This window comes from Lutra lutra, chromosome 6 (genome assembly GCF_902655055.1).
Source record: "Lutra lutra chromosome 6, mLutLut1.2, whole genome shotgun sequence".
NCBI lineage: Eukaryota > Metazoa > Chordata > Mammalia > Carnivora > Mustelidae > Lutra > Lutra lutra.
This window is the reverse complement of record NC_062283.1, coordinates 45,876,547-45,900,096: the sequence shown is the minus strand read 5'-3', so window position 1 is coordinate 45,900,096 and position 23,550 is coordinate 45,876,547. Positions and strand designations below refer to the sequence as shown.

The following is a 23,550-nucleotide window of genomic DNA, read 5'->3' as shown; positions in this document are numbered from 1 at the left end:
AAATGATGAACTTTTAGGAATTTGGTAATGAGGTGATAATGAGATGATGAAGTGTGATAGAAGTTAGTTTCTGCTTTGCATTTTTTTTTAGTCCATTATCTTTATTGCTGTCTTATAACACTTCAATCTATATACTGACCTTTTATTCTGACTGCTACCTTAACTGTGACAATCACACATTTTTGGGAGATGACTATAAATTATGAAAGGTTGAAAGTGTCCCCAAAAGCATTAAATCAAATGCTATAAAATTGAGTGTTGACATTTTTCAAAAGTGTAAAAAGTGCAAGAGCAAGAGTTTCAGGGTGTTGAATATCACCATGAAGGAAAGTGTATCTGGGAAAATTAAATCTGAGTAGAGAGGAGAGGCAACTTTTATATTCGGAATAAAAGGTTATTTTCTTACTTTTTTGCTAACAGAATATAATTAAGAACTTAATTGCTTTATTCTTCTTCAGATCTGACATTGGGAGGGCAGGGAGGTCAGGACACTGTCTGGCTCTTTTAATACAATAAAATGCAACCTGTTGACCTGGAAACAAAGTGATAGAACAAGGGTCTCCCAGGGATACAACACCTGCAGGCATAAGGACCAATTGGATATTAATTTAAGCTAAAAATTTATAAACACACTACCTTGTTCTAAGGAAATGTTAATATAGTTTTATATCTTTATGTTAAGCATTTGTTATAATAAAAATATATCCAGACTACTAAGTCGCCCCAACTGAGAGGACCTCTTTAATTAGAAGGGAAATAAAAGGTGTTTGTGTTGGCTTTTGAAAAATGAATAGGGTGTTGAGCATAAATATTTGAAGATATGTCCCATTTAAATATAAATAACATTTCTTCCCACAATCTCAATGATTTTATTTTATTTTTTTTAGTTGTTAACCAAATTAACTAAAAGTGATACAGAGCAGGGTGCCTGGGTGGCCTAGTCGGTTAAACATCTGCCTTTGGATCAGGTTGTGATCCCAGGGTCCTGAGATGGAGCCCCACCTTGTGCTCTCTGCTCAGCAGGGAGCCTGCTTCTCTCTCTCCCTCTGCCTGCTGCTCCCCGATTGTGCTCTCTCTGTCAAATAAATTTAAAAAGTCTTTAAAAAAATAAAAGTGTTACGGAGCTACTATAATATGAATTGTTATTGTAGTATTTTTTTTTTGTGAAGATTTTATTTATTGGAGAGAAGGAGAGAGAGAGGGAGAGAGAGAGAACAAGCAGAGGAGTAGAGTGATCTTTTGTTCTTTTGAAGCTCAGTGGTTGTTACTTTGTTCTGCCTAAGTGTGTAAGCAAGGGTCCCTGGACATGTTCCTGGCCTCCAGTATTTTAGATTTCATGGGAGGAGCTGCAGCACAGGAGACATTTTTGTAGGTCAACTGCCCTGTGTTGGGGAAGGGGGAGACGTACTTGCTAGCCATGAAAGATGGATACACACTACTGGAGCTGATATAGCTGTACCTCTTCTATAGAGAAGAGTAAAGAAAATGTAAGTAAAGAATTGTTTCCTCCAGTATTTAACTCTTGAGTTTTCCTTGGAGATTCCAGTACCAAGATGCAATAGGTAGAAGTGTTTGGAGATCTCCCCTGGGACTGGCAACCAGGGCACCATGTTCTTCTCCCCTAGGACTGATACTTGGTGTGTGGTATTTTGTGCTACACCTTCCATGAACTTGGGCTAAATGTTTCTATCTATTACTCCAAAGCACTTTGTGGGTACATTTATATTAGTATTTACCACCTTGGACATGTGTCCATCTGTCCAACTATACTATAAATTACTTGGAAGATCAGCACACTGGACTAGAACAGCTGCTGTCAATAATTCCTTAAAGTGTTCTCATAGTTTTCATGCCTTTAACCATCTTCTACTTGATTACAAATCCCAAATCTGTACATTCATTCTAGATTTTTTTAATGAGTACCAAGGTTTTCTTAGCAGTTTACCTTCTAAGTAGTTCTTCTCTCATTGTATGTATCACAGTGCATTGGCTCATTTATTTTTTTATAGCTCAGGACCCTCAATGTCAAGTCTTCCTTAAATCATTTAGTACCCAATTCTTATCTACTAGATATATGCGATCTTATGTACTAAATATCTGCACAATCTGGGGAGATTATGTCTTGGATTATCTGGGTAGACCCAAAATGTAATTACAATCATCCTTATAAGAGCAAGTCAGGCAGAAGGGTTACTCAGACAGAAGAAGAGAAGGCAATGTAACCATGGAGGTAGAGACTGGAGTGATAAAGCCACAACCAAGGAATGTTGTAGCCACCAGAAGCTGAGAGAGTCAGGAAACAGATTTTTCCCCTATAGCTTTCAGAGGGAGCATAACTATGAGCTAATCTTGAATTCAGCCTAGTGATATCAATTTTGGATTTCTAGCCTCCAGAACTCTGAGAGGATAAATTTCTGTGTTTTAAGTCACAAAGTTCATGATAATTTGTTATGGTAGCCATAGGAAACTAAATACAAAGTCCTACTATGTTTCTGTTCTGGGTCATATGGTATAGGTAAAAAAACCAAATGGGACACTGGCCTTGACCTTGAAAAGTAGAAGTAGGGTTTGTATCATAGATTGGTTTTGGCATGAAGGGCTATGTGCCAAAGTAAGCTTTCATTTCCCAGTGACCAGTGAGCAGCCAATGGATTTAAGTAAGAGAGCAGCACCATCACCTTTGTTTCTGAAGGAGATGGAGAATATGGAATTGAGGATACTAATGACATCATTGCTCTGGTAAGAATTTAATAAGGGTTTGAACTGAAACAGTGACCACAGCACCAGGGGGGAGAGATTTTAATTTAAGAGATTTTTCTGAAATGGAATTGAATAATTATGTCATTCTGAGCCATGTTACCCTTCTGGGCTCAACATCTTGTCCCTAGTAATTCTTTCTGTTAGATTTTTGGCCTTTTGCTAAAATACCTTATGTAAATCATAGTAGTCATGAAAAATGATTTGAGTATTATTTTGAAAATGTTTTTATTGGAGATAATAATCTTTTAAAATGTGGTTTTAAACAATCTTTTCCCATATTCTTGATAGTTTTTTTTTTTTTTAAGTGGGAACCTTTGGAAAATGAATCAATACAGAAATTTATACCATATACAACTTCCATCAGGTAAATCATGATTTAATTTTAGGTGATCTCAAAAATCACTTGAATGATGAATCAAATTATTATAAATGGATATAACTATCTTTTCAAGTGTTAAATCCCAGAGAAATATATAAGATAAAATAAATAGCATTCTAACTATGCATCGAGAGAACCATTTTGCTAATAATCAAATAGACTAGTCAGATTAGGAAGAGATGAGTTTTTAATACATCATTCTGAAAAATAAATGCAATTATTATTTAAATGAAGTACTAAACATGGAGCCACTACCAGGCTGCTCTAAACTAGTAATAATTACTTTATTAAAGGTTAATAAATGTCAAGTAAAAGCAGCTATGACCTGCTAAAGGTTAAGCTGAAAACAGCTAAAATGAAAAAAAGGAAGTGCTGATTATTACATTTATTGACTGACACTGACACTCAGAGAATAAACAATTCTGGAATGATTAAATGATAATTAAATCTCAAACAAGCCTCTTTAACCTCTAAACATGAAGATAATTTAAGGGCCCTACCAGACTCATGTTGCTTACTAATGTCTTTCTCTCCCCTCTTCGTTCTGAGGATTAGCAAAATCAGTGGCTAGTTTTATTTCTAAGTATCTTCATAACACAGGTTGAGTTAGTGGGGAATATAGCCACAAATAGCTCTCCATAGCATGGGGTGGGCAGGGCCCCAAATGTCAGGCTCCCCAAATTCCAAGAGATGTACTGAATCACATTGGGAGTGACACTAAACACTCTACTGAGGATATAAGAACTTTCTGATTATGAACCTGACTTCTTCTCTTGCCTTCCCTCTCACCACTCCCTTAGAATTATATGCTCCAGCTACTAAACTACTTGCAGTTCCCTCAAATACTCAACACTTTTGCTTATACCCAGAACAGCTTGTCCCTTCTTCAAATGCTAGACTAATTTCTATTTATGTTTCAGGATCCATTCATGTCATCTCTTTTGGGAAGCACTCTCTGATCCCTTCAGGTGGGATCACTTTTTCATAGCATTGACTACAGTACACTTACATTTTAGGTTTACTCATTCTTTTCACTTGCTCAGTTGTAAGGTCCTTTAGGACACAGAGGTTAACTCGTACACTCCATATAGTCAGTATTTAATAGAGTGTTTGACCCATAGCAGGTGCTCAATGAATGTCTGGTGAATAAATATATGGATTTTTTTTTTTTTTTTACAAATAAAGAGAAAATATTTGGTGATCAAAGGCTAGAGGGGGGGTAGGCTTTTTTGTTAATTTTGGCTGAAACCTAAATTTTATATAGCCTTTTCAGAGAGAAGGCACCCATTTATTCATTCATTTTCATTTGATATTAGCCTTTTTTCCCCTTAGTGCAATCTCAGAAAATAATCATATGTAGCTATAAAGTTTGCTTTGCATCCTCCTATGAAATCAAATTTGTTTAGTTTTTTTGGCAGTTACTCCCTTCTAGAATGGTTATTTTATTTATTTATTTTAAAGATTTATTTGACAAAGAGAGAGAGGGTGACAAGCAGGGGGAGTGGGAGAGAGAGAAGCAGGCTCCCTATTGAGCGGGGAGCCTGATATGGGGGTTCGATCCCAGGACCCTGGGAGATGCTTAACCAACTGAGCCACCCAGATGCCCCTAGAATGGCTATTTTAAAAAGTCATAATGTTTTTAATGGCCCTGGACAGCCTGTAGGAGTCATTCATGTTTCTTTTTTCTTTTTATTTATTTTTTCTTAGCACAGAATAACAACATTAACAAATGTATCAGTCTTCACTAGATGTAAATGTTTAATGTATTAAAATATACATACTTTTTGGTGGTGCCCTGCTGTGGAATGTTCTTGCTTTGTAATGAGGTTTATTATCTGTCAGAAAATGTGTAATGGAAGGTGGTCCTTGAGAAATCAAATTACACTTAATTTCTCTTAATAATGAACAAGAAAACTTTTGGTACAGCACATAGCTTTCTCATATGTTCAGATCTCAAATAGGTCCTAAGGGTTGAGGCTGTGCACATGTACATGGAGACCAGAGAGGTCCCAAGTCATCCACCTACCCTTGGCTGACAGTACTTACATGCAGGTCCCCACAGTTGCATAGGCCCCTCCCAGAGAAGCCACTGGCATTTCATATTTGTAATTCTGACTTGTTTCTCTTAGAAACCTTCCCAAGTTACAAAGGTTTCAGGGCTCTACAAAACATAGACTTACTGGAAGGAAAACTTGGGTCTATTACTGGAAAGAAACACAATTTTATATGGGTCAAATAAGATAAACTGGAAAGCCCTCTTTTGCATATGTGGTAAAATACATATAACAAAATTTGTCAATTTTAACATCTACAATGCAATGACATGTGATATATTAACAATGTTGTGTGACCATCACCACTATCTGGTTCTAGAATACTTTTATCATCTCAGTGGGAAATACTATACTTGTTAGAGCAGTCACTCCCCGTTCTCCCATTTCTCTTGCCCTTGGCACCACTAATCTATTTTCTCTTTCAATGGAATTGCCTAGTCTGGATATTTCATAAAAATGGAATCATACAGTATGTGGCAATTTTGTGTCTGTGTCTGACTTCTTTCACTTAGCATAATGTTTTCAAGTTTTTTTTAATTTTTTTTTTAAAGATTTTATTTGTTTATTTGACAGAGAGAGATCACAAGTAGACAGAGAGGCAGGCAGAGAGAGAGAGAGAGAGGGAAGCAGGCTCCCTGCTGAGCAGAGAGCCCGATGCGGGACTCGATCCCAGGACCCTGAGATCATGACCTGAGCCGAAGGCAGCGGCTTAACCCACTGAGCCACCCAGGCGCCCTGTTTTCAAGTTTTATTTATGTTGTAGCATGTATCAATATTTCATTCCTTTTCATATGGAAAGGCCTTTTATTTTATTTTTTTTTATTATTATTTTTTTTTATTTTTTTTAAAGATTTTTATTTATTTATTTATTTGACAGACAGAGATCATAAGCAGGCAGAGAGGCAGGCAGAGAGAGAGGAGGGAGCAGGCTCCCTGCTGAGCAGAGAGCCCGATGCGGGGCTCGATCCCAGGACCCTGAGATCATGACCTGAGCCGAAGGCAGCGGCTTAACCCACTGAGCCACCCAGGCGCCCTGGAAAGGCCTTTTAAATAAGAGTTTTAGGAAGGATGTAGCCAACTGAATAAGAGAATTCTAAGGATAAAATTTGGAAGAAAGACTCAGATAGTATGGGCAGAACTTTCATAGTATTATACTGCATTCAATTCTCTAAGCCACTGAACTAGAATGTACCTGTCTTTCCTAGTCGTTATACTGATATCAGTCAAATGATCTTGTCTAACTCTTAAGCTTTTTTCCATCTCATACATTCTGCTCAGATATAATCCTTGTGGTGGTTACCCGTCCTTCCCCTCACCCATTTGCCTCATACCCAAGTACTGCCTTTCTCATCTGGGTCAGCATCCAAACTCCCCACCAAAGTTCCAGAGGAAAAAAATATTTCCCCCAGATTTTAGTGAGAACACTTGAAAATAACATGTCTTTTGTTAAATTCCTGAAGCTAAATTCCTGAATGTTTGCTTTTGTACTTAAAAAGCTATGTATGTATGCTTTCTACAATTGAAAAATAACAGCCAGTTTCACTAATGTTACCACCATGCTGTCAATCTCTAATTTGCTATAAAGTATTGGGAGACATTTTGAGTAAGACAGATTCTACATAAACAAAATCATACCCAATTTTTCCCTATTATGAAGCATAATTACATAGCTCTAAAATACTATGCAGTTTTCAGTAATTTATTTAGCATTTTGTTGACTCTACTTTAGTCTACTATACTGTAAAGGTTGAAAGATCTTTTATATTTTGTCTGAGGTGCCTTACACAAAATACTGCACCTACTATGCAAATAATGTCTGCAAAAGACATTATTTGCATTTCTAGTAGGACAGCCCATTAGTGCTTCGTTTGATGCTTTTCACACTTTGCTTATCTCTGCCCACAACTATGTCCATTCTCAATGAGAGATTAGTATAATCTTCATGTTTATTCCAACCACAACATCTCCAAAAACATGTCTTTTAGAACTTTGGATACATATCATGGCCTATTATAGTGTTCTTAGAACTTTAGTCTTTTGTATTTGAAACTTACTGAATGCTTTTATTTATTTTATTTTTTTTTTTTTTTAAGATTTTATTTATTTATTTGACAGACAGAGATCACAAGTAGACGGAGAGGCAGGCAGAGAGAGAGAGAGAGAGAGAGGGAAGCAGGCTCCCTGCTGAGCAGAGAGCCCGATGCGGGCCTCGATCCCAGGACCCTGAGATCATGACCTGAGCCGAAGGCAACGGCTTAACCCACTGAGCCACCCAGGCGCCCTTACTGAATGCTTTTAAAAAGCTTTCTGTTCTTGTGTCATATTTTAACATTATGTAATTTTATAACATTTCACTTATACCTAGCTTTGAAAGTCTCCTGTCTTGCCTTGTAACACAGATATGATAATAAAATTAGCCTTCATCTGCTAGCTCATGCATTCTTAACAGGGCAGTATTGTTCCCAAGGAGTAAAAAATTGTTTCTCAGGGGCAGCAAAAAATCTTAAACTTTTTATGAATAAATCACAGATATGTATACACTACACAAACAGGTATCCATGGTACCAAAATTTCATAGATAGGGCAATTAGGAAAAAAAAAGTCTAAAAAAATACTTTTAGGGGGACAATAATGAAAACAGTGGACTAAGAAATACTGGTCCAGGTCTCTCAAGTTCAATAGTGTGTTGGTATTCACTACCTCATCCAGTAAGAAAGCTGAGGTCACATTGCATGTACATGGCAGACCCATGCCTGCACCCAGTGTGCTCTCTCCGTATTTGTCCTCCTCTGTGGCATGGTGACTTGGACTGGCGCTTGACGGGCTCTTGCAAGGGAGAAATACCTTCCTTGCTACTTTTTCTTTTAGGACTGTTTCATACATGGACTGAATGTTTAGCCCTCAAACTTAAGGAATTTATTCATAGTTCCACTTTCACTTTATTCATTATTCCACTTTTTGTCTAGTATGTGTGAAATCTATACCGCTCCCTTGTCCTAAATGGGCCAAATATTCCTTCAGATTTTCCCTGGCCGTGGATAAAGAAAGGTGTAGAAACGGGGCTGAGGCAGGTAGGGAATTGTTTCTAGTTCTCATGATCCAAATCACTTTGGATCTACACGAATAAGGATTCCTAAAGGTTTGAGGTATTCAACTTTTTGTCTGCTTTTCATCTTTCTTACCCTCAGGGTCTACTAAGTCAGCTTCTGATTTTAGTAACATGATTCGAAGAACCCACGGGTACTGCTCTTTCTCTGTATTCCTCTTTACAATACTCCAAATATTTCTAAGCATCTCCTCTTAAAGTAACTTAGACACATTAGTGCCAAAACATTCATTAAAAAAAAAAATCATTATTTTAAACCTAAATGGCAGTAGTATCAGGGCTGAGCTCACTCCTCAACTAAAGGAAGAAAAGAAGCAGGAAATGATATTTCTTGGAATTAAAGAACATTTCTATTTTACATAATTTGCTAGCAAACAAAAGAGTATCCTAGGGGCCTGGTGGGATCATTGAAGGCTTTTTCTTTCCTTCCTTCCTTCCTTCCTTCCTTTCTTTTTTGGAAGAGGTAGGAGAATAAGATGTGAACATGTAGTTATTGACTGTGATTATTTATAGTGTAAAATGTGAGGTAGAACATGGAGGAAATGAGGCTGGAAAGGTCTTTGCTATCAGATCATAAAGAAGATGCATACAGGGAAATGAGAATATGGGTTTTATCTATAGGTGAGTGGTTCTTAAAATACTCTCTTTGTATCCTTCTGGTTTCTGTGGAAATCCTTCAGATAACACCACACAGGGCAGGAAGGAGTCTAACTCATTTCATCAGAGGAGTTCAGCTCCTGCCTGGGTTTTTCCATCTATGTTGTTTGCCTATCTATCTATCTATCATCATTATTATCTTTGATTTACTGAGCTTCTATATAAGATATCTTTGAAGAGGAAATCTACTGACATACATTCCCAGTGGATCATCTGGTTAATCTGTTCAGCAGGAAACTGGATACGTTAGTACCCTAGTTCTAGTGGCGTGCTGCAGTTGGCTCATACCAACTTGCCAGAGCCAACTGTTAAGTTTCAGGAATTTGGGGAGCTGCCTGACATCAGTTTGGCAGCTTAAAATTGATATGAAGCTTCAACTCGTGAAGCTTCAGTTCGTGCTTGGGGTCTTAAACCAGTGAAATCTGTGAACGCTACACATCAGACTTCAGCTCCCTCCCCTCATCCTTGCAAAGAGCTGGTTTTGAAATGTTTACTAGCACACCACTGCCAGTTCTCAAACTTCAGTGCACATTAGAATTATCTGGGGAGATGTAAAAATTCAAGTGTCTGGGCACCACCTCCAGAAATTTCAATTAAACTGGTAGAGGATGTCATATGGGCATCAGGACAATTACAATATCCTCAGAAAGAACCCCAGGGAATACCACTATTAAAGAGGTGGATTGACGGGGGGGGGGGGGGGGGTGTCTTACAAAGACTGAGAAATGGGAGAAATAGAACAAAAGAAGACTATAGAAATCAATGAGTTAGGAAGTTTCCAGCTCCACAAGTTAGAGTTAGACAATGGCAAGAATATTTTGCACCCTATAAAAACATTTTCATTGTTAAGACTTCCTCAAATAGAGTGGGCCACTTTCAGGGGAAATGTGGAAGCTGGATAGCTAAATGTCAGTGTTGTTGAAAGCTGCCTTCACTGAAGGGGAGATTGGGACGGATAAATAATCGTTAGACTAGAGGGATCCAAAAATTTAATGACTATCCAATCAGGTATATGAGATTCTGATTTAATTTATGACAGAATCCAGTGTACAAAATGATCTTGCCAAAAAAAGTAATGGAGAAAGAATATTCAAAACTTTAGGATTGCATGCTCTGACTCCTTATAAATAAATACCGCCCAAATGGCCATGAGTAGCTTTTTTCTTTGGTTCAATGCAGTAACACTAGTGTCTTAGGGTCGGTTTATTATCATTGTTACTTTGTTTTTAATTGTGCTTATCATATAGAAGAAGCTTCCTTCAATATCAAGGCTAAAACTCTTTTAAAACATATTGATTTTAGATGGTTATAAATAGCAATTAATTATTTTAAATTCTGTCAGGGATAATATCTATTTCAAGTGTGTTCAATACACTTCCCAAAACAAGAAAATGAGATAGTTAAAATACTTACATGTTAAGAATATTTAAAGAACTTTCCTGCTACTATTTTCTACAATTACTTGATTTATTGGCTTAAAGTTATGGCAGAATTATTTTAGATTGCAGTTGGTCATTACTGAGCATTAATTGAAGTGAAAAAATAAATCAAAGCTATTTCTTAGGATGATTTCTACTCAAGACAGGTTATTTGATTCTGGTTTCCCAAAATAATATGTTATAGGAGTGAGAGAGGAATGCAAACACATTTGGCTTGAACTTGACTTGTTCACAGATTATGATATTGCTTAGCAAAGCAAAAAATTCTGAAATCTAGGTTGAAGTCATTGGTTTAAAAAAAAAAAGCCCTAATGTAAATGCATCTGCACACATTTCAATTGCAGTCACTTTTCCCACAAATCAGTTTTATCAGCTCCATTAGCAGTTGAAGCCGATAAAAATCTGAAGCTGACTTCCTGCTGCTTAGTTTCCTAAGTGTCAGAAATAATATATTCTGTGTTACAAACATCCCAGAGGTATACATGTCTGTATGTAATGCTGCTATAATTTATTCTCCAGGATAAACAACTATCCTTATGCTCATTAAAAATTGTTTTTAAAAATAGGAAATTGAGTAAAAACAAACTAATAAGTGAACAGCCTGACAGAGAGGAACGGCCAAAAATAGACTCGTTCTGTATTCACAACACCCACTGACATCCTTGGCTTTTATTCACATTATTTTCAATTCATTTATTTGTATATTTGGTCTTTTACATGATAATTGAGAACCCTCGAGTAGTAAGACTAAACATTATCAAAACTTCAGACAATATGATCCTGAGTTATTCCTTGTTAGTTATTGTGATTATTTTCTTTCTTTCTTCATCTAAGGATATAGTCTGGCATAGAGTCAAATTTTTTAGGTTGATTAAAAATATTATTTTTTCTTTGAAAAATTTGTATTATTCATTGCACTAATTGGAAATATCAAGTTTTTCTGTAGCTGCTTAGAAAAACACAAACCAAACAGAGTGTACTTGGCCAACTATGTTCTTCCCTTATCTCATATTTAACAAGTATTTATTGAGCATCTACTGTGTGCTGATTGGATGCAGAGATGAATGAAACATATACACTTCCTTAAGGAGCTAACAGTTTAATGGAGACGGTAGATATAAACTAATAATTATGATCAGCACTATCATAAAGATGTTCAGAAAGCCCAAGATTGATTGATTGGTTGACTTATTGATTGATTGCCTGTACTATTAATGCAAGTTCAAAAGCCCTAGAGTATGGTTTGTCTCTTGGGATTTGGACAGTTTTAGAGATGAAGGAAGGAAGATGAAGAGAGGGAAAGAGAATGAGTGAGAACTCCAGAAACAGCCTTGCTTTCCCTGTTATCACTTTAACCTCCACCTCAACACTTTAATAGTGAAGCTTTTTTTTTTATTCTGAGTCTCTCCATATTGTTAGAATTTTTAACTGACTGGTCTTAGCGCATCATGTAGCATTCTAAGATTCTATGTCAGGGTTGTCCAATATAAATATAATCTGAGCCACATATGAAGTTTAAAAATTTCCAGAACCCATATTATAAAAAAATAAAAAGAAACAGTTTAAATTAATTTTAAGAATATATTTGATTGAATTCAATATATCCAGACCATATCACTTAAAAATATAATCAAAATAGAAGAAAGGTATTTTACTTTAAAAAAGATCCAGTGTGTTTCCAATTTATACCACAGCTCAACTCTGATTAGCCACATTTCAAGTGCTCAGTATCTGCATGAGGCTGGTGGTTACTGTGTTGGACAGTGCAGTTCTAGGTATTTAACTCTTTAAGGCTCCCCTTTATTTACTTAATCCTGTGTGTGTCTAAGAATCTTGACAACTTATCAGACAGCTTTTCTCAGGCTGAACCAGGGAAAGTCATTTTTTAATATCCCCTCAGGGGAACCAGAAAGCAACTCTGTGGGAGTTCTATAGATGGCTCAGTTGGTTTAGTTCTAAATTCCTGCAAAACTGGAAAGTTTTCATATTTCTTTTTCCAAACCATGAGATTGCTCCAGAGATGTGGATGTGAGGAAAGAAGGAAAACTGACATGTGAACTATTCGTTATATATATACATAATACTTACAATGTGTGTGTGTACACACACATACACGCATAATATATATAATGAATAATAGATATTTTACATTAATACATATAATGAATAAATATAACATATAAGGAATACACATAGATACTGCTTTTGGTATCTACCTATCTCTTCACTAAGAAATAATCATACGATAAAATTCACTCATTTAAGAAGTACAAGTCAATGGTTTTTAGTATAGTCTCAGAGCTGTGCAACCATCATGGCAATCTAACTTTAGAACATTTTCACGACCTCAAATAGTTAACTCCATGACAACTTAGTATTCACTGTCGATTCTCTCCCTATCTCCTAGTCCGAGGCAACCACTAACCTATTTTCTCTATGGTTTTGCCCAATTTTGAGAATTATGCATATTAATGCTATGGATATTCATGTGTGAGTTTTTGCGTGAACACACATTTTCATTTCTTTCCGACATAAAGTTAGTAGTAGAAACTGTTCTCCACAGTAGCTGCACCATTCTACATCCCCACCAGCACCATGTGAGGCTTACACTCTGCATGCTTGCCAGTAGTTGTTACTGTCCGTTGTTTTGACAATGGCTGTTCCAGTGGGTGTGAAGTGGTATCTCATAGTGGTTTGGGTCTGCATTTCCTTAATGCTGACGATGCTTACCGTTGTTAATGTGATTATTGTTCATTTTGGTATCTTTGGAGAAATGTTTGTTCAAGTTCCTCGGCCATTTTTAATTGGGTTATTTGTCTTTTTATTGCTGGATTATGAGTTCTTTATATATTCTGCATACAAATTCCTTACCAGATACCTCGATTTTTACTTTTCTCCTGTTCTATAGGTTACCATTTCATCTGCTTGATGGTGTCTTTCCTCTGAGGCACAAAAGTTTGTAATTTTGGTGAAATGCAGTTTATTTTTTCTCTTGTTATTTTTGCTTTTGGTGTTGTGGCATGCATTCTATTTTCAACACCTTTGTGAACAAAACTAGACATTAGCTCTGTTCACAAGGAGCTGATGGAAAAGAGAAGCAATTAAATAAGCCAGAAGGGCAGGGTTCAAAGTGTTGTGGATTCACCCTGCAAAGACAATTAATATCGGCTCCTGGTGGGGAGAGGCTAGAGAAGGCTTTAGAGGTAACAACTTAGACACAAGGAAGTCAAGAGGTATTATTTAACAGTGAGAAGAAAGAATCCAGTCATGTTTACTATTCATGGATGTAATTTTTAAAATCATTTGAATGTGATGAAATTCTTCATTCCTGATACAAGGCAGTGCCATGTAACGTGTGTGTGTGTGTGTGTGTGTGTGTGTGTGTGTGTGTGTGTAGAGAACACGCGTTAGGATCTTGCAGCCCATCTTAGGTCACCTTTCTGGGGAGTCAGTTATTGGTTTGGTTGAGCACAGGAGTGCCAGTTGATAGAGATTACTGGTTGATAGAGTGGTAGATAGTCATAGAAGGACAAAGCTCCATAATCAGCTTGTCTTGTGGTTAAGTCCAAAGCCAACTAACTGCAAACAACCTCCACATTCAGAAAAAAATACACTATAGTGAGGAATCTTTCGAAGGCTTTGCAGGTTCCCTCTGTCTATACCAAGAGGATACGAAATAACAATTTCACCTTCAGCTTTTGCTCTTGACCAGGTCAAGTCCTTACCCTTCCTTTTATATTGTAAAATCTGTTTAGGTAAATGTATAACTTATCATAAACACTGGGCAAAACTGTAGGTAAAATGTTCTTAAAATGATCGCTTGTACCAAATGTCAAACAGCAGGAACTGGAATTAAAACAGACATGAAAGAGGCAATAAAGGTAAAATCAATAAAGTTGATTTCACAAAAGGTTGAGTTACACAGCTTTTATGACGAGTCCAATTTTTAGAATAGACAGAACCCTGAGGATCTATTCTCCCATTGGTGTGCATGCCTCACTCTTATTTACTTTAATGAGCCTTATCAGTGGGAAACAAGGGAAAATAGATTCTCCAGCTCTCCTTTCTTACTGCTAGCTCCAAAGCCCTTAACAAAGCACACACCATGCATTAGTTTTGGGTACTATTCAGATAAGAGACACTTGGAAAGGAAAGTATTCAAAATTCCGCACAGCCTTCTTTGTGCATATTGTTCAGGAGATCCAGTTAGTACATAAACGGTTATTCTCTGTGTCTAGAGTGTCTTTATCCTAGGCTGTGCAGGTTTAAGAATTACCTCAAGGCAATCTGTAATGCAGATGACTTTGGCAACTCAGTGCAAATGCAGATAAAATACTGTTATATAAATAGTACTGATGATCAGAATCACCAGATAACATTTACAGACCTTATGTCGCCCTTTGCAATCTGGTGTTATAGAAAACCATGAGGTTTTCTTGATTTATTTGAATGAGCAGCATTATGGAAATATTTTATAGTTAAGGAAAGCAGTATCCTAAAACCTAGCGTAGCCTGTTACTGTGAATTCATTGATCGTAATTTTGAATATTCTGTGGTGTACCTACTTAATGTGATAACTCCTCTTGCTACTAAGACATCAGTTCAATTCAACAGATGAAAAATTGTGTCTCTACTTTGGAATCCAGACACTGTTAATTGCTAAGACATGAAATAAACAAAATCCTGAAACTATGTCAGCGGCAATAATGGATAGGCACCTAGGGAATTCACCTACAGATTTGTTTGGAAGTCCAGAAAGGAGACTTCGCTCAGCCATATAGCATCAGTAAGGGCTTCAAGGAGATGACTCAAAGCCAAGCCTGAAAGACTAGCATAGAATATGCCAGGTGACCCGAAAGGTCTTCAAAGTCAGAGAAGTCACCTCAATTACTGTAAGTGCTGTATATAATTTTTGTCTAAACAGTGCCTTTGGAAGAAAGTAGCAAAGAAAATTTATCCTCTTTACTGAATTATATGGAAACTTTCAAAAGTGACTGGTCCACTCAAGTCCAGTTCATTTCACAAGAATGTCTAGAGAACCTTCTGTGGGCCTTGCCTTGGGCTTACATTCAAGCCCATAAGGGGTCCATAAGGCTATAACTACACTTAATTTTAGGTGGCTATTTTCTTTGACACTGTGTTCTGGGACCATTCTTCTAGTCCAAGAGGCAGAGGGGAAGAAAGGAGTATTGTCAGAGTCTGACGTGGGGCTTGATCTCACAACCCTGTGATCATGACCTGGGATGCTTAACCAACTGAGCCACCCAGATGTCCCTATTTTTTATTAGTATTTTTAGAAAGCATTTTTAGATGCTAAAGGTAAATGATATGCAGGTTATTGCACTTTCCAGGTCCCTCTGGTCTATTCTTTTCCTCCTTCATCCTGCTCTGTGTCCAAGACCCTGATTTCTTCCCACTCTATCCCCTAGAATTCCCTGTTGGGTGGCTTCTGATTGGGTTCTGTTAATGGGAAGCATCAGCAAGGGACTGAAAGGTGGGAGGAAAGAAAAGTCAGAGTATTTCCTCCTCCCTGCCCTCGGCTGCATTTCCTGGAAGATGTTGCACTATGCAAGACAACAGCTCCTGCCTGGCAATGTCTCCGTCACAACTCCAGTTCTCACGGGGCTCCTGCAAACACGACTTCCTTCCCCTTATCTCCAGGAAGCAACAGCCACCCTTCCTGAGATCTCCAGGTGCCTCCACCTCACTCCTTGGTTCCTTTAATTCCCCAATGCCTCACAAAATAAAGTTCATTACAGTGTCTTGAAATAGCTGAGCTGGATTTTGCTTTCTACCAGGACTATGACTGATATGAGGGGGGATATTTTTCCAAAACCATACTTCCTAAGAATCATGAGTCATGCAATTAACCCCAGTGATTTTGCTGTTGGAGATACCTAGGACAGGCCATGGGACTTGGTGTGATGAGCATCGGAAAAGGGAGTGAGTAAGAGGAACCCACTTTGTGACCTCAGGCAAGCTTTTCGCCCATCCTGTGAGCTGGGCTGTCTGCTGTAGGTAAATGTCTCACTGGGTGATGGTGAAGAGCAAAGGAGACAGGGTGTGTTACAGCCCTCTGAACACTAGGGAGCACGAAGACATGAAAGAAGATGGAGAACTTCTACAACTGTTATGTCGTGCTACTGATCTCCATTCTTTCATACTCCCCTCTTGTACGCACTGTTCTTGATGATTTGGCATTTTTATATGACATTAGTGCTTCAATTCCTATTTTTATTTAAATTAATTATAAATTTTGTTCTAGTGGTTTAGCTTTTTTTTTTCTAAAAGGAAGTAGGGAAGGGCAGAGGGAGAGAGAGAGAGAATCTTTTTTTTTTTTAATTTCTTTTCAGTGTAATAGTATTCATTGTTTTTGCACCACACCCAGTGCTCCATGCAATACGTGCCCTCCCTAATACCCACCACCTTGTTCCCCCAACCTCCCACGCCCCGCCCCTTCAAGACCCTCAGGTTGTTTTTCAGAGTCCATAGTCTCTCATGGTTCACCTCCCCTTCCAATTTCCCTCAACTCCCTTCTCCGAGAGAGAGAGAATCTTAAGCAAGCTCTGCACCCAGCCCAGAGCCAGTTGTGGGGCTGGATCTCACAACAAGACCCTGAGATCATGCGCTGAATCAAGATCAAGAGTCAGATGCAAGATTGAGATGCTTAACTGCCTGAGCCACCCAGGCGCCCCAGCTGGCATTCTGGTTTTTGTTGTTGGATGAAGGGTTTGAAAATATCTGGTGGAGATTTCTGCTGGTTCTTGCTTCTGTTTGCGTGTATTTATGTTTTGAATCTAGGGACGTTGGGGCCTGGAGCAAGCTGTGTAGCCTTTGGTGGGCTTCACTTCCCTGTGGATGAAATCATAATAGTAACACCTACCAAACCTTCCTCACAGCGGTAATGTAAAGACATAATGAAAAGAAATGGGAAACATTTTTGAAATCAATAGGAACAATATCATTATTATGAATCTCTTGGATTTCAGTTTCTTCTATATGATATGAAGTACTGGAATGGGACTGGATGGTGCCTAGAGGTTCACTCAAAAATCAAAATTCAAAATTCTTTAAGACTATCTACAGGGCCTGAAAGCCAAATGAAGAAAGAATATTTGTGTTCCACCCTTCAGCAACACATGGAAGAGAGAGGTCTCAGCGAAGGGCAGGGAATAATGACCATGAATTCAAGGAAGAGCAGTGAGTCTGATGATTATTACTCTCCTATTGTTATTTTTCTTCTCAGGTGAGTTTGTAGGATTTACAAGATTTCTAAGTTTTGTAATTTGGACAAACTTCTCTCCTCAAAATCATACATGGCATAAAAGTATTTTGAATCAATTAAAAAATAGTTTCTCATTTTAGAGTACCAAACACTTGACACTGTAGACTAGACTGTGCTTTCCACTCCCACCCCATTCATGCGTTGAACCCCTAACCCCCAAAATATGTGTATAGCAGATTACCTTAAGAGGTGGTTAAGGATGGGGCTGTAATCTAGTAGTACTGAGGCATTGTAGGAAGACAAGAGAGAAAGACCTCTTTCTGCATGCATACACTGTAGGAATGTGTCTGTCTACAAGTCCAGGAGACTGGTCTCACTGGAAACTGACCCTGCCAGCACCCTGATCTTAGCCTTCAGCCTCCAGAACTGTGGTGAAATAAACTTCTGTTAAGTCAGCCAGTCTGTGGTGTTTTGTTATGGCAGCTGGAGCTGACTTACATGCTTGGAGTTATCTTTAACTATCAGAGTTTGTTAACAACTCTTAAAATTATTCAGATCTAAGGAGAGAAGATAACTAGGTATGACCTAATAGGGGGAAAAAAGCCATGTTTTAGTGAGTTTAAATAAAAATGCAATTTCTCATACTTTGCTGTTAATTGTCCTTTCATATGAAGTATCACCACTGATCCGTACTCAGTGTGAAAAAATCTGTTACATTCTGTGGACAAGTAAAATTTTGAGATAGTAATTTTGTAAAGCTAACTAAACGTAATTTTCTATTAATCTACCATGAGTCATTTTACGACATGAACTCTGACATCTAATCAGAAAAGTAGGATGTATGGTGGACGGCACCCTGGATTGGGCATCGGCTGACCTCATTTCTGTCTTGTCACATAGCTGATTTGTGACTTTGAATAAGTCATTTATCCCTTGGTGTCCTCACTTGCAAAAAGGAGCAGTACTTGAATAGTGTCTGGGATCCCTTTGAGCTCTAACACTTTATATATGTGTTTGCCAATGTGTTGTAAGTTTGCTGAACTTAATTAATTAGTCTGAAAGATGCTATATAGGCTGTTAGAGAATGCTGCTAAAACTGCTTATAAATCTAATGATAGGCAAATATATTCACTATACCCTTAATGTGTCAGTGTGTTGTTTTCATTTCCCCAGCACAGAAAATAAAATATTGCAATTTTCAAGTAACAAGATAAACAAGATTTCCAATGGTGAAATGTGAAAATCGGTATACTACGTAAACCAAGATTCCTTCTCAAAACATTTTATGCAAATAGGGCAATTTAAAAAACCTGCTATTCTGGCAATGCTACACTAGGTGGAAGCAAAGAGTAAGCTAACAAGTTACAAGGTTAGAAAGTGGTATTTCCTGTGGTAAAAGAACCATAGTTTTCTGGATACTAAAGGTCATTGAAATTATAGGTTACATTCCTTTTTAAAAGATGTAATTAGAAAAGAAGATAGCAAATAACATTGCCTGTTTAAACCACTGAAATTATACCAAAATGGGCCACTGTTTAAGCCTAATCTTTATCTTTCTTCTTACAGACCCTGGCTGGTATAATAAGAAATTAAATATTGTGTCATTTTTCTTAAATCATGGAATCTGACTGATGAGTAAATATAATACAGTAACCAGCCAAATGGTGCTATTCACAGATCTCTTTTTTCAAAAGCCTACATGTAAAGTTTACAGCATAAAATGATAAATTGAAAAAAATTTTCTCCAAAGCATATAAAATTTTGAACTCAGTGATGGGAAATTAATCTTATTGTATATAATATTACATGTCACTTCGTTTAAGAATTGTATTTCTTCTCCTTTTCAAAATTTATTGGGTCTTATAATTTAGTTTCTAAAATGTGCAATGATGTGACGATTTCCATGTTTAGGCTTGTAGCAAGTCAAAACTCAGTTTATTACCATAGTCTTTATGCAAAGTGAATTGCTTAGAGCTACTCTTGAAATGCACTGCATGGAGAAGGAAAAGCCTTTTTATTCTAGAAAAGCATTTTGAAGTTGTTTGTGTAGGCAGTAAATCACAAGCGGTACATTCTGTGCAATGATAATTTCTACACAGTGTGTTAGATCGAATCCATTGTTTAGAGTACACGATGGCATCTTTGTTTGTGAAATACCTAGTAATAAATGTAAGGTGTACTAAGAATTGCTTAGCAGCAGTGAAGCTAAAACTGAGAAAAAGCCCGGTGTGGAGAGAACTCTTTTTTGGCTGCCATCAGGATAAGCAGCGCTTAACAGCCTTTGTAATATTAGGGGTAACCACTTAATCTCTGTTGGGTGCAGATTCCTGATCTGTAAAATGTGAGAGCAAGGTCAGATAATCTGAAGTTTCAGTGGTTCCTTCCTAAGATTCTGCTTTTCCTACCGAGGCCAAACTGGGTTTCCAGCACTAGAATTTGTGTCCTTAGCTTTGCTTGTTTCCCTATTTGGCCCATAATAGAAAAGTACAAATGGGAAATAAATGATATATGTAAGGAGTTTGGGATCATCTCTATATTCTTTGGGAAATGCTGTCACTGATCACCTAGAGAATTGAGAAGTGAGATTTTCTTCTGTCATGCACCACTATCCAGTGATGTTGACAGAGGACCTAAGGGCATAAGCCAAGATAGTTCATATGGATATTTTGGGTTGACAACAGCATGAGAAGCTCAGGGCATGAAAATGTTATGTGTTGCTTATCTTTGGGCAACTTAATTTTGAGCCCCAAAACTCATATCTGTATAATGAAGATATCAGTGACTTATGAAAACAGTCCTGAGGATTAATAAAAGATGCAAATGTTCACTAATATGAACTGTGTGTTAAAGGGAGAATTTCTGGGAACTGTCGTCAAATACCTCTGGGAAAAAAGTCTATTTCTAGACAAAAATAGCAACTCTGCAATTTATTCATGTTATCCAGGTCTAAATGTCATCACTCCTGTTCATCAGCAAGAACAAGAGAAATAGAAGAAAAATATAATGTCATACTAGAGAAAATGAGTACAATTTTATCCATTCTAGGCAATAGCTAATTCTGAAAATTCTTACATGAAAATTCAACAAATCAGACTCATTTTACTGGTGTGTATAAAATAGAAGTTGTAGTACTTTTCTTTTGGTATTTAATTACTTTCCCATATTTCTGGTTTCTCTGTCATTGTACTTCATCCACACGGATCATCCTATCAGCATGGGCTTGTCAACGGGTACATAATTCTTTCAAAGTTCCCTTTAACTGTCACCTTTTAAGATGGCTAGTTAAATCCTGTGGAAATTGGGAATTAATCTAGTCAATCACATCTTTAACTTTCAATCACTCCAGAAAAACGTCACAGAATGAAAGAATCCTCACCACATGCTATGATAAGCCATACAAAGGGAACAATTGGCCTTTTCTTCTTAGACTATAATGGCCTAGCAGGAAAGGCCTTAAGCATTTTTATTTTCTGTACAGTTGTTCATCTCATAGCATACTGTATGTAAAAGTTAAATATTAATATCACCCGGGACTTTCACAGTGCATTTGATGGACTCAGCACGTCTTGTAGCTAGTCTCCGAGAGCTACAGTATCTCAACAACACACCTGAAGGCGGGTTACTCTTTCTCCACTATATGAAAGACAGAAGGTGAAGGAATGGAGAGAATAAGGGGCTTATAAATGATTATCAGTGGAAGACCTAGATTGAGAATGTGGGTCACATTTTGACAGCCCAGAAGCTAACTCACAGCTTTTTCGGTCAGCCTTGATGTCCACGACAGTAATAACTTCATTGTAACATCATGAATATCATTGAGTGCTTAGTGGTACTTCTTTCTTGTAGTGCTTCTGGAAGCACTCAATACTTAAAACATAAGGAAGTTACTTATTGATGACATTATTACCACGTACAAATTGACAATGTTGATAATGACCTCTATTCGGGCAGAAGCTGTGCCTTATATTTTATAATTCAGCTATTATTTAGTACTTAGCTCAGTACTAAAAAATAAAATTTCAATAAATATTTGTGGATCCATTCAAAGAGCTTTTCAAATATATATGAGCTTACTTCATTTCACAATAGCTCTGTGCAAAAGACTGAGTGGGTAGCATTATACCAATTTTGTTGTGAAACAGATGAAGACTAATGAAATGAGTATGGGCTTTAGAGTGAAGATAGAGACTCTTAGCTTGGTTCTGCTCTTAACTGTGTGAGCCTCAGTTTTCTCAGCAGAGAAGTAGGGATATTAACATCAAACAAAGGGTCATTGTTGGGAATGAGATTATGCATGTAACTCTAAATTAGTCCAAAGTTACTGATCAGGGTCCTGCAGTTAAGAGATAGAAATGAGATTTGAGCTCAGGTCTCATGATTTTGGGTCATATGCTCTTTGCATTAAGTCAGCCGTAGGCAATCATCTACCAGTCATGTCGTGAGCCATGCCCCAAGCACCTGACAGGCTTCGAAGATTTGTCATTACTTTGCTTTATGGAAGCCTAAAAAGTCATGACCATAAAACAATTAGTGATTCTGCTGATCTGGAAACAACATCTTTTAAATGGAGATGGATTTTACTTTTTACTTTTTCCCCCTGTGGGCTGAGTGTGGTTGAGCTGAGTTTTCTGAGACAGCATTTCTTAGATATCACTTCAGTTCAATATTCTGTATCCCTTCTGTGGCCAGAAATACACAATAGCTCCTTAACTTTAATACTGTTATATTATCAATGCGTCAAAATGGAAACCAGTTGCTGCAGAATCTCTGGCATAGGAAATCGTTAAGTGAAGCCAGAAACAGAAGCTAGGCTTCTGGATAGATAGGGGACATCTCAAACCACTGGCTGGGTGTAAGATGGTCATGTTGGGTTGTGCGGAGGTAATGGCAAAGAAACAGTTTTTTCTAGTCAGGACTGTTCAGGTCATCTTCACACAGCAACCTCAAAGAAAGTGAATGAATTGTGGCAGTTACAATAAACTGCCTGGACTTCTAGTCCTTTAATGTTCACACTGATTTCTCTACTTTAAAGCCTCATGCATTTTCCACTAATTTAGGAAAACAGTGTGGCATAAGGGAAAAAGCAGAGGTCTCTGATGAGCTGTGTGACTTTAGGTAGATCATTTACCCTCTCTGTGTCTTTTCCTCAACTGCGTGATGGGGATAATAAGAATACGGAAGCTGAGAAGATCAACTGTGTTGACATGTATGAAATGCGTTGAAAATTTAAAGCTGATGCTAGATTATAAAATAAGTGCCATTACTAGTGGAAAGAGGAGGTTATACTGACTTACTTGGTTAAGCATGCACCGTGCCTCTCTCCCTTAGTGCCAACTGCCTGCAAAGTGAGTTTTAAGCCCTTCTGGGAAAAAAAAAAGATACGATATCCTCGATTTTATTCTGCACATTTTTTAGGAATACACTAGAAAATAAGGTCCAGGGGCACCAGGGTGGATTAGTTGGTTAAGTATCCAATTTTTGATTTCAGTTCAAGTCATAATCTCGTTGTGGGTTCAAGTCCCTGTGATGGCCCCCTCCCTCAGTGTAGAATCTGCTGGTCCTGCTCCCTCTGCTCCTCCACCAGCTCATGTGCTTTCTTTCTTTCTCTTTCAAATAAATAAATAAAGTCTTAAAAAAGAAAAGAAAAGAAGCTCCATGAGGGCAGGCGTTTATTTCTGTACATCTGGTTCATGGATGTGTCCGAAGCACCTATGACATTACCGGGCATACAGCCTGTGTTCAGTGACTGTCAGATGACTGAATGATTTAATGCAGGAAGTCACAAGGATCTACTGTTGCTCACCTTTCAACTGAGTGTGTATGTATGTGTGTATATGTGTGTGCAGGCAAACTGGGGAAAGCTTGGCATTGAGGGTATTTCCTCCCCTACATTCCATTTCACCTTAACTGGTAAACATCTCACCTCCTGA

The 23,550-nt window shown here is 37.6% G+C and overlaps 1 protein-coding gene across 1 annotated transcript in view; it reads right to left on the bottom strand.

Moving 5' to 3' along the window:
* The window catches only part of EYS (eyes shut homolog), a 1,828,849-nt gene that overhangs the window by 137,477 nt on the left and 1,667,822 nt on the right, over positions 1 to 23,550 (bottom strand).